Below are 11,439 nucleotides of genomic sequence, written 5' to 3'. Positions count from 1 at the left end.
CTTCTTTTTGGAAGGCAGAAGGTAGGAAAAAAGATTTATCTAGAGCCATGGCCAAATTTAGAGCAGCTGTGAAAGGGTCAGTATTAGATAGTTCCCTCACTGCTTGCTGATGGGGAGAGAGAAACTGGTAGTCATTTATCCTGGTGAAGAAAATCAGCTTCACCACTTAAGACATGCACACCAATTTGTGGGGGGGGGGGCTGATTTTTGGGAAGAAGTCTGTGTGATATACATGTAAACATGCTATATTCTATTTAATATCTTCCTTTTGGTGCTTTACAGAATTTTCATTCTTTGATCAGTCTTGAAATGTTGAATTTTTGTTCTGATTCAGAATGAACACAAATTTTGAAATGTCAGAATTTTCCATGTGACACACATTCCATTTTTCAACAGGCATTAATGTTTAAACTGCTGGTGTACCTGTGCTTTGTCTTGCATCAGGACCCAGAATATGTCTGTTCTTTTTGTGCATTTTGTGATTCTGGATGTGGAGGACAATATGTGCCTAATGATTTCTGGTACATAGATGCTGTAGACAGAATGGCTAGTTCAGCTGCATTATGGGAACACCAGCATTGCATATGGATAACAGACTTTCCATGTTTCAATAAAATGTCTACATCTTTAAGACAGACAAGGTTTTTGGGGTACATCTGAATTTTAAAGAGATATCTTTAAGTATCTTTAAGAGATACTTTGGGGAAGGTAATACCTCTTCAGAAATGGATGAGTGGAAATGTCTGTGCATGTAACAGTGATACAGTGAACCTGCTCTTCTAAAGCCTTTGGGATGTATTGAATTCACCTTTCCAATCACCTCTCTCTCACCTGTGTCTGGAATCTGTGCAAAAGTAGAGATGTTCCTTCTAGGAAAGTCTAAAACAGGTTGAAAATTACTATACTGCACACATCATTTGCACTGGTCTAATAAAAGATATCAGATTTCCCCAAAGAACCTTGTCTGCCTATGTCCTTAGGCCAACATGGCTACAACCTATACCCCTGTACCACACACTAATTTTGATGAGTGGTGAATAGCTATCCTAGGTGCAAACCTGTAGATAATGTAGCCCTGTCAACCTAATCCTGCTTTTATTAGGTCCGTTTTTAATACTAGTGACATAAGTGAAGTTACTCCTACTTTGTGATGCTCTAGGCCCTTACAAGATGCTTCCTAATAGTTTACAGATTAACTTTAGGCCCTTCTCTTGGTAGCAACTGAAGGGTGAAATAGAAGAAAATAAGGGTAAATGCCTATGTGTAGGATTTTAAAAGGTGCAGCCAAGTCTCAGGTGTACAATGACATCTGCCGATTAATGAAAGAGCATCATTTGCAAGAAGAGATTGATGTGAATGGAGTCAGCATATCCTCACAGAGAAGAACTATTCCTCAGTCCTCTACCTTTACTGTCTCCCACCAAACTCTCAGTGCTGCAACCAATTTGAGCTCTAGAGATGGAAACAGACATTGTTTTTTGTTGCCTTTGGGCCACCATAAAAATTCTATGGCAGTACAAAGGCCTAGCAAACAGATGTCCATGCCCCTTGTTGTGCCACAAATGCTCAAAATTGAAACAAAAATGGTATTAATTTGTACTGCTATTTAGGTAGACATCTATTTGCTTTGTGGCAGGAGAGTGTGAGCAGCCTGGAGGTGACCACACTCTCCAGCTGTCCTAGGAAGGTTATCTGGGGGCTTTAGGGGCCTCAACCCTGCATACCCCAGGAATTCCCATGCAGAATCAGGCCCCTCAAGCCCCAGGAACACCTGTCCAACTTTCCCAGCTTATAAAGAGGTGCCCCGGGAGAGTCTTGGGGCACATCTCCATATGACAGGCAAGTCAGGGTTTCCCAGCTTATAGAGACACAAGGATGTCCAGGATATGTTGGGAAAACCAAAGTTTCCCCTCCTACAGAGACATGTCCCCAGAGATTCCCAGGGGCGCATCTCTGTAAGAGGGGAAAGTTGGGTTCTTCTCTGTGAGGATATGCTGACTCCATTCACATCAATCTCTCCTTGCAAATGATGCTCTTTCATTAATCAGCAGATGTCATTGTACACCTGCGACTTGGCTGCACCTTTTAAAATCCTCTACATTGGCATTTACCCTTATTTTCTTTTATTTCACACTTCTGTCGCTACCAAGAGAAGGGCCTAAAGTGCCAGGACTTGAGGGACCTGATCCTACACAGGAATTCCCAAGCACCAAGTCCCTCAAGCCCTGTAAGAGCAAGTAACCTGCTGTCCTGCAGCATTAATGGATGAGACAACAGGTGATGTGTTTTGCCTAATGAAGTGGATCATCTGTGCCAGGACACATCCTGGCATAGTTGACCTTCATTTGGTGATGTCTGTTTCTAGCATAGTTCTGTCTTACCTTCTGGTCTGCTCCTGGTGTGCTCATTTAATGGATGAGGCTCACTTATGAGGGGATCCAGCAATATGAAGTACCTTACTGTATGATTTTTGTGATTACATATATTAATTGCTCAGAAGTCTTAACAAAGCTAGAAATAGGAGGAATTCATTCCACCAAAAAAATATATTCTAGTAAAAAAGTGAAACTTAAAAAAATCCCTTTGCTGCCAGTTGTACAATACTGCAATGATTAACTCCTCTTAATAGGTTGCAAGTCCTTCTATGCTTGTTCTATCTTTTGTTTTCATTTACGAGAACTACTGCATACTGCCTTTACCTCTACTTTGATCTGGTGTATTTGGTTTCGAACAGATGCATCATTCTAAAAATATCCCAAATTATTCCACATGTATTATGTTTGAAGTATAACTAGCTGAAAAATGAAGAAGTTTCCACTAGAATTTCTAAATTTTGAAGTTGTCCTAGTTCTGCATACTTTTTCCATTCTTCTGTGTTTTTTTGTACTTTTTAAATTAAAATTTGCATTTTTAGAATATTTTTATTGAAAATATTTTTAGTTCAAAAATATTTTGAAAACCATGTTGGTAAAAAGTGTCATGGAGAGTTTAGGCAAAATCAGAAAATATAGATAACAGTTATCCCAAGGAGTTTTACTTTTGAGAAACAGGAAATACTTCAATAGATATGTTTTTTCTAAAAAAGACAAATTAACAAATGTTATATTGAAGTCAACACTGTAAAGAGTAATATGTACAGAGACAATAAAGATACTTCCAGGTAGCTAGAGGTCTTTTTTATGAAGAAACAGGAACCATATACTAACTAGAAAAAAAAAGCTGGTCATACTTCTTTTAATGAGATGTGCCATTATAGCAGACATTGGCTGCTGTTAGATGTACAAATAGCATTGCCAAACACTGAGAGTATGTCTTTCATATATATTTGGCAAGGTAGGCTGTAAGTTGTCCTCTTAAATCCTGTAGTGCACTTTATTTGGACATAGACCAGATGCCTAGCTGGAAACTGCAGAAAACACAGAATATGCCTGCTTACTCACTTTTTGGGATTGCTGGATAATGACCTCCACTGAAGAAAGTCTGCTTTCAAGATTGCATTACCTTCCAAATTGTTTTCAAGTACAGTCCAAGGATTGTATTGTTTGGGTTCCCAGTTAGTAGGGGTGTGTGAAATGGGCCATATTCTATTTGGATTCAGCCCAAATTGGGGACAGCAATTCAATCAATTGATTCAGATCACTGTCCCTGATTCAATTCAGCCGAATCCGAATCCGAAGATTCAATGCTGATTCAGAGAATCAATGATTTGGCCATAGACACAGCTTCAAATGTTGTTTCTACGTACCTCGAGGTATCAGGTGTGGCTCATGAACACTGTGATGCTGGGGCAGATGGAGTGTCCCACAGGAGTGTCCTATGCCCACTGGCAAACCCAGAAGTGGACTGGAAGTACTTCTGGGCCACTTCTAGGTCTGCTGCTGAGTATGCGGGCCCCTCCCCCATGCCCTTCCTGGCTCAGCGATCAGCCACAGGGGGACCCTAGGTGCCTCCCCAGACCCAGGAGGCACCAGTCGCTGAGCTGGGAGGGAGCAGGGGGGACCCCCGGTGCTCTCCCCACTGGACCCGGAAGTGGACTGGAAGTGTTTCTGGTCCGCTTCTGGGTCTGCTGCTGAGCATGCTGGGGACCCCTCGTGCTCCTGTGGGATGCTCCATCCGCCCCAGCATCTCAGTATTCATGAGCTGCCTGGTACCTCGATGTATGTAGAAAAAAACATTTAAATTTGTGTCTATATCTGAATTGCTGAATATTTCTGAATCTCTCCAAATCAATTCAGAGGGTTCTGATTTGATTCAGAGAGATTAAAAGGTCTTTTGATTCGATTCAGATTGGAGATTTGGCCACCGAACCAGGCCGAATCTCCACCAAATCGAATCAGGGACTGGAGCTTCACACAGCTCTGTCAGTTAGGGATTGCTTCTCCTGTCATGCTCTAGCTTGACGCTTGAGATCAGAAGGAGTGCTTGAATTAAAAGCCCATTTTTTCAAACCTTTGTGGATTGATGGCTGAGCATATTTGTTGAAAAGGTCTCAAGCCTAGAGTTGTGTTTTCCAGCTACACTGGAAAAGCCCTAGTTAGTTGCCCTAATAGTTCCAGGGTTAATCTATTTTTAGCAACCTTTACTGAGTCTTAGATTGGGTTCTGAAGTCTTTTAATTGACAGTACCTCAATTTGTTTAGCTTAATGTTGTATGTGCTCTTGCAGTCTGATAAGCCTATTTGGTATATCCAAAGATGTGCTATATTATAGGATGAAGTCAAAGAGAATTAGTTATTAAATCATATATTAACAGTATTAAAAAAAATTAAAATGTAGAGCATACTACAATTAGGCATTAAATTAAAAGGAAATGCCTGGTAACCTCATTTTAAAAAACCTAGTAACATTTTTAAAAATCTATGAAATGTGTTCATACAACTGAAAAAATGTTAATTACAGTTAAGGTTGCAAGCCAAATCCATCCTTCCTATCCCCTCACCAACTGTAGCAGAATGATTTCAGGGGTGAATTTGAACCAGTGAAAATTAATATGTGCTTGTATTGACTCTTGTGACTCAAGATCCGAGAGTTTCACCAATCAGTATGCTGAGTGTCTGGGGGACCCTCATTGCGTCCTTTGTCCTATGTTTATATTTCTTCAAGAGCATTGTGCTGCCTCCTCTCTCTGAGGATTAATCATCTAAAAGTTTCTGTCAGAGCACCAAACAGCTTGAATCAGGGAATATTCAGAAAGCACTGCCCAAACCCATTGGGTTTGTCTTGACTGAACAGTTAGGTTGACTACTAATTCAATTCATAGAGTAGGTCTCTTTACTTAAATGTATACAAATCAACAATATGCCCCAGAAATCTGAATAGCACACATGAGTGGGTATACTATATTGTATTAGTTTTGATAAATAAATGGACATAGGGAATCAAAGGTGTTAACACAACTCTATTACTGCAACACTGAGCTAATGTGGCTCAGGTTTCTGAGTATAGAAATTTCAGCTAATTTAGTCCCATGGCAGCAACTTCCATTAAAGATGTTTAACCTTTGCATAAAAGAGCCAGATAAAGATAGAGAAACTTTTATAGCATTGTAAATGTAAATATTGAGAGAGGCTATCATATTACTTATTTCCTTTTCCTGCAATGGTAGGAAACTAAACTGTTTGACAGTCTTTTAGCTGGTGCTAAAGATATTAATAAATGTCCTTTTTGTATGGGAAAGAGGTTTCAGTTGGCTGTGGTTGATGTAGCTGCAGCTGTTAAAGTCTCCCTAAAAGATGAAAGACAAATATAAACAAAAGGGGAGTGAAAATAATATAAAAGATAGAAAATGCAGCTTCTGCCCCTGTTAAGTCCCTCTGCTAAGTCCCTTACTAGCAATTTCCACTCCTGGGGAGATGGGGTTAAGACATGATCTTATCAAGCATTCTGAAGGCAAAATTATACTAATGCTTAGCTATCTATGGTATCTTGGCTACCTAAAAATAAAGTAACAAACAAAAAGGGGACATGAGGCAGAAAGTGAAAGTATATCTTTTTGTCTGAACAAATTCACTCTCTCTCTTCCTGTCATCGTTTACTGCAAGTAACTTCACGCACACTTCAACAGCTAAGTTTCCAGTTCAGGTAAGCCAGAGAGAACCCAGTTAACTACTGCAAGTACCTCAGAGCAGCACAAAATGGGAAAAGCAATCTACAAAATATTTTAAATGATGGAGGGGCCTTCTGCATCTTTCTAAAAATCAGAGTGTTGGCACTGGATTTATGACCCAAATACCTTGTTCCAGGTGGACCCAAACCCTAAGATTGACCATGACTTTTCTATTTGATAGTAGGTGAACTTCATTGATACACAGTTGGCATGTCTACATGTGCCCTTACGGCACCGTTGTTACTGCACTGTCCGTGCAATGCATGATTATTTTTAGCTGCTACGTCATTGTAGCAATGTGCTACACCAAGAGACTGCATTGCTATGGTAACATAGCTGTGGCATTATGGGTTTTTGCCTGCTGACGCTACATTGCCATAAGATGTTGCTACAATGATGTAGCATCTTATACAGATGCCTTCACTGATAGCAGATAAGAATGTTGTAAACAATTCTATATCTACCAGTCCAAGGCTGGTCCCAGAGGGAAGGTACATCTGGCCAGTGCATAAGCTTCACCCTGAGGCTCTTTCTTGAATGTCAGATGTCAGCAGCCTGGAGGTCAAGGGCCACCTCCACCAGTGGGGTGGGTGAGACAAATTGGTGGTGTGCCCTCTGTCCATGGTAGCCCCGGGTTCCCCTCTCAGGGCCCTTTTGTTGCTCTGAAATCCAACCTTTTATATTTTTTCTCCCCTCTGATGACCAGGGATCCTAGTTTTCTCTGATTTAAAAAAATCCCCAAGTTTTGGTTTAAAAAAGTAATCCAAAATCCACATTTTTCCATGGTTAAAAAGAAACACACTATTTCAATGGTGTTTTGTTTAAATCATAGAAAAATGTGGATTTTGGGTTACTTTTTTTAAACTGAAAATTGGGGATTTTTTAAAATTGGAGAACACCAGGATCCTGGTCATCAGAGGGGAAAAAGAATATAAAAGGATGGTTTTCAGACCTGATGACCAGCAAAGGGGCCCTGAGAGGGGAGCCTGAGGCCAGTATGGACAGAGGACACACCACCAATTTGTCTCACCTACCCCACTGGCGGGGGTGGGCCTCGGCCCTCAATGTCCAGGCTGTTGACATCTCACATTCAAGAAATGGCAGATGTCATTTCTGACATTTCTTGAATGGTCCACATTTTTCCATGATTAAAATGAAACATCACTAATATAGTGCATTTACATTAAAATGAATTACATTACACTTCATTAAAATGAAATACCACTATATAATATAGTTTCATTTTAATCATGGAAAAATGTGGATTTTGGGTTACATGTTTTAAACTGAAAATTGGGAATTTTTTTTAATCAGGGAAAACTAGGATCCCTGCTGATGACTCTTCATTCCCAGGCATCATTGATTGGTTTCCCTATGGTCATCATACTGTTCACGTTCTGTCCTGTCAACATATTCCTTTGTTTCACAAACTCATCACATGCACACATCTTAATTTGGTTATTTACCAGTCCTCCTAAATTGGTCTGTCCACCAAAACAAGAAATCCCAAGGGCTCTGCAGTCGGGCAGGCACTATGACCTGATGCCACCTTATCTCCCGTTATGGAACAGTGTGGTACATGTCTTTAGTTTCCCAGCCTGTGTGTCTGCTGGCTTCAGACACAGTGGGTCTTGAAGAAAACTTTGTCACAAGCAGGCTTTTAGAAACCAATTAACCCTTGCCATTGCCCTGGACCATTGTTCTAATACATCTCTACTCTACCTATCAGTCAATTCATAAAAGAAAATCTCTAAATATCATTTTCTAGCCATCAAGAGGGGAAGATTAGTCCAAGATTACTTCTGTCTATTAATAAAAACAAGTTCACAGGATACTATATGTATTATTTTGTGAACATTTATATGTGTCTGTATATACATATGTATGTGTGTATGTATGTGTATCTATATATATGTATATATTTGTGTATGTGTGTATATGTACATATACATATGCATGTATGTAGATATATAACAACTCACAAAAACCTTTGTAGCAGAAGATGAATTTAGGGGCTCAATACTGCACCAATGGTGATACAATGGGAATGGGCCAGCGGCCTTGAGGAAATGCTGACTTGCGTGTCTCACTCCCTTCTAATATGCAATGACACTATTCCATGTACCTGTCAAGTTCATATATTCAGCACACTGGTCTCCATTTTCTGACACCGCTGTTGCCATTCACTAGAGACAAGGGTTGTCATCAGTGGTTTAGTAGTCACGCTCAGGCATTATCAGATCTACTGTGTATAGTAAGACCTAGACATACAGGTGATATTTAAGCAGTTTGAAAATTTGACTCTGAGGGCAAACATGCATGTGAAATAATAACAGAAATTTACAGACATGGAAATGATGCTGCATCCCATACAAATATTAGGTGAATCCATAACTCCCAAAAATGACTTCATTGTCATAATATGTTTTATTTCTTATGGTATAACTTATTTTGGAAAAAATGTTCATTCCATTTATTATTTTATTTGATTAGACACCTTCCTAAGAATCCAATAGGAAAATCTAGCAGCGGGATTTAGGGTGAAGCTTCTTCCCGCCCATGCAGAGTCCAGCAGAAAAACTTAACAGCTTTCAAAGACATTTCCCCCTACTCTATGTTTGCGATGTAAATGAAGACTTCCAGTGACTGCAGTGGTCAGACTGTCTTTATAGTGAAGGATGATGCCCATCAGCTTCTAATTAAGTGCAAACCTATTTCTACAAACCCTCTTAATATTCAATCACTTCTCTTCTATCCTTATAGAAAAAATCAACACCAACAAGAAACTTCACACAAGCCCAAATATCTGTGCTTAACCTTGAAAAACATTTAGAGTGGTAAGTGGTAAGTGACTAATCCAACATTCTCTTCTCTTCAAGAAATGTTATAAAAAGAGGGATTGCTTTTAAATGCCAATTCACCATCTTTTCCATTAAAATACTTGGGTCATTTTTTATCACAGTTGTTTTACCATTTTTCAGGCAATTTAGATTGTGTTTTGGTTCCATTGCAATCTTGCTGTGTAACGTTGGTCAAGTGCTCCAGTTTTTGATGTTGCTAAATGAAAATATTAATTCTTGTCTTCAGAGAGAGAGATCACTTATAGAAGTTATTCAGCGACAGGTGCTCCTATAACTACCTAGCAGTGTTTGCTTGAATAGGCCTATCCTACAACTAAGTGTTGATGATCACCATTTGGATAATTGAGAGAGGCAAGGTCAGTGGGTGTTGAGTAGTCTTAACAGAAGAGGCCAAGAAATGCCCTAACTTGAGAAGAAGTTTGCAGCTGCACTTCCTTACCCTTCTTTTACGTTTTGGTTTTGTTGTTTGTTTAAAAAAAAAAAACTGAACCCCCAGAGAAGGGACTACATTTGAATTTTCTGAAGTAGGGACCTGAGTTGTCCAACAAGTTGAAAGGAACCTGCTCACAAGCCAAAGAAAAACCTATAAACAATTAACATTAACAAATAATTTTAACATCTTCAAAAAGTTACTTGGGGTAATCTGCTTTCCTGGGATTGATCTCTGCTATTTTGTCATCCAAACACTATTTTTTTAAGTTTTACTTTAATATAATTCATTTCAGAAGGGGTAATGTAATGGGAGGATGTTAAAATTACAGTACCATTGATACAATAGGACAGGGTGTTGCAATTAAGCCCACAAGAGAAGCACAATCAATGGGCAAACAACCCTAAGCACTGTTAGATCATACTAATCTCATTGATGTATAATAGTGGTAGCATTCAGTAGAAGAAATTTACTTGATGCATGCTTCTTCATAACTCATTTACTAGAATTAACCTACTCTTATAAGATAGTGAGAAAAAAATTACCTCCTACATTCAGACATAGATAATATCAGATGATAGTATCTCAATCTATCACAAGAAGAAAGTTGTAGAGACTTAACAAGTGCCTTTTTAGGAATCATTTAATTGTAGATAAAAATAAAATTGCACAAGTAATTAAGCACTACTTTGATCTAAATAATACTCTTGATGTAACTAAAGATATAATTTGGGACACAGCTAAAGTGGCTCTTGGGGCTGCTTTATTAGCAATGAATGAATGAAAGGAGGGAGAACTTAGCAGACTGTTGAAAGAACTGGCAATTCAGTAAAAATGACATACAAAAATATCTAATGGAGATATTTAAAAGGGAAGGCAATTAAAATTGTTTTCACCAGTAAAACTGGAAAAAGAATCTATTTGTCCATAAGCAGATATTATATGAAAAGGGAAGTAAAACTGACAGATTATTGGCATATAGATTATGAAGACTGAAGAAATAAAGATTAACTCATCCAGAAACAACAACAAAAATGACAGAAAAAGAGGGGGAGTAAGGAAGTAGGAGTGGAGTTTTTGCAGCCTACATTTGCAGAATGCTTAAACAGTTGTATACAAGTCATAATGGTACTTATTTGCCAAACAGAGGGAAAAGTCTCCTGTCTTATATCCCCACGCCCAGAAAAAAAACTGCATTTAGACATAAAATTTTGGAATAGGCAGATCTGGGGAAGAAAAATAAGGGAGAATATAGAAGTCATGAAATTGTGGAAATCACTGTCCAGGTGGACTCACATCATCACATAGCTGGTCCAGATTGTCCAGTAGCCCAACATGGGCCCTGATTCACAAGATCCTTATTATATATACAATGCTACCCATAGTCTTATTGGCTTCATTATGAATTTAGGCTAGATGTAATGAAAAAGTTGTGTGTCTACAAGTGTTGCAACACCTAATTTTTTATATTTGCTCCCCAGAGTGCTATCTAAGCCCCAGAATGAACTAACTAGGCTTTCTTTGTGGTGAATAGGGAGATTTAAGCACCCCAGAAAGGTCAGCCAAAGAAAATCTGTACATACAGTGAATAGTAACCAGCCTAGAACTAGCCAATGGAAATGAAAACTACAGACGTACATGTAAATTCTTCATCCCTGGAGCATAGGTGCCTCCACCTACTTGGGATCCAGAGTCTAAAGGCCTCTCTTAAGAATAGGCATCTACCCTCTTTGAAGGGCTTACCTGGTGTCTACTTTAAATTGGAGGCAAAGGTGTTGGTGTTGGTGTTGGTGTTGCTGCCACCCACTCTTCATATAGTATTATAGAGGTTAAAGCACTTCTCCAGAAAATGAGAAAACTGGGCCCTCCTTACTTGAAGGTATTCAGACTCAGATCTCCCACGTCTCAGGAAACAGCCCCAAATTTCCACCCCTTTTGCTGAAGTTGTGCAACTGTGTACAAAGGAATTCAGGATTCATGTGGCTAAAAACATAAAATAAAACCTGACCATATAGTTCTTTGGAGTGTCTACATGGATGAATC

The 11,439-nt window shown here is 39.1% G+C and overlaps 1 long non-coding RNA gene across 1 annotated transcript in view; it reads left to right on the top strand.

The window, feature by feature from the left end:
• The first annotated feature begins 8,845 nt into the window (after positions 1-8,845).
• LOC109301200 overlaps positions 8,846-11,439 on the top strand; it is a 21,018-nt gene continuing 18,424 nt past the window's right edge. The window contains exon 1 of the long non-coding RNA XR_002098468.1: positions 8,846-8,942. This is a non-coding gene — a long non-coding RNA (uncharacterized LOC109301200). The remainder of the gene's footprint in view (positions 8,943-11,439) is intronic.

Source organism: Gavialis gangeticus, unplaced genomic scaffold (assembly GCF_001723915.1).
Source record: "Gavialis gangeticus isolate Ggan-Ray unplaced genomic scaffold, GavGan_comp1, whole genome shotgun sequence".
NCBI lineage: Eukaryota > Metazoa > Chordata > Crocodylia > Gavialidae > Gavialis > Gavialis gangeticus.
The sequence above is the reverse complement of the archived record's forward strand: the minus strand, read 5'-3'. Positions and strand labels throughout refer to the sequence as shown.